A 1,178-nucleotide genomic window follows, 5' to 3' on the forward strand; every position below is an offset into this window, starting at 1 on the left:
TGAGGTTTTTTATTTATTTTATGCTAGGAAATCTTTGAATATTTTTAGTGTTATCTTATAATTGAGAATATTTACAGTCTAAATTTTTTCTAATTATATTTTACAGAATTTTTCTGAAAATAATCAAAAAACTTAAGAATAATTCTATTATGTTTATTGCGTACAAATTTAATACTTTTTGATTGGCTGATTAAAAGATCTATAATATTATTTCTACATTAAGAAAGTATTATCGTGAGTTTATTAAGATCATAACATAATTATAATAGTTTATATGATGATGGTATTGCTAGCGATCTCGAGGTGTTAGCGGTGTATTAACAATGGTCGATGTATGAACCATGTATCAACAATAAGAGCGGTGTATTAAAAGTGGTCGATGTATGAACTTCGTATTAGGAGTAAGAAAGAGTATGAAAAACAAAGGAAATTTTATTGATTAAGAGACAAGGGGAGAGTACTGATATTTTTTTCTTCTATGACGTACTTCTCACTTCAAAGAGATTCGGGCATGGTCTGGTTCAATTCGATTCTCACCTCAAATTGGAATCAGAATCATGTTGTTGATCTGGTCCAATTTAGTCTGATTTTTATTAAGAATGACAACGAGCCGAACCAATCCGAACCTCTCAAATTTTGGTTCAATTTTACTAGTTTCGTTTAAACCGGAGCCCATTGCAAATTTTTTTTTTTTTTTTGGTTTGGGCTTTTTAGCCTTAAAATATGTACAAACCCATTTCTATTATAAAACTAGAGGGAATTGTAGACAGCAATAAGAGGAAGAGAAATACAGAGAATTTGTTATATGACCTTATATCAACATATCTTATTCATCTTTGATAAGCGCCTATTTATAGGCTTACAATAGAGGTATTTAAGCCACAATTTATAACTACTAATTACAATAACAAGGGCATAGGCTACAAAGCAATAAAGGGCAGAGGTAATGGCACTACTACATTTTACGATTTGCGTGATGAAGACAATTTCATCGCGTAGAGTTACATTTAGTCGCACAAATTGAAGCACGACAGAAAATTCGTCGCGCACAATCTGTCGGCAAAGAACGTGAAGAAAGACTTTCCGCGACCAATTTTTTCATTGTGCGACGACACAAAAGGTTCAGGGACGACACAACAGTTCTTCGCACGAACTTATGCGCGACGAAAGAAGGTTCG

This window comes from Prunus dulcis, chromosome 4, assembly GCF_902201215.1.
Source record: "Prunus dulcis chromosome 4, ALMONDv2, whole genome shotgun sequence".
Taxonomy (NCBI): Eukaryota; Viridiplantae; Streptophyta; class Magnoliopsida; order Rosales; family Rosaceae; genus Prunus; species Prunus dulcis.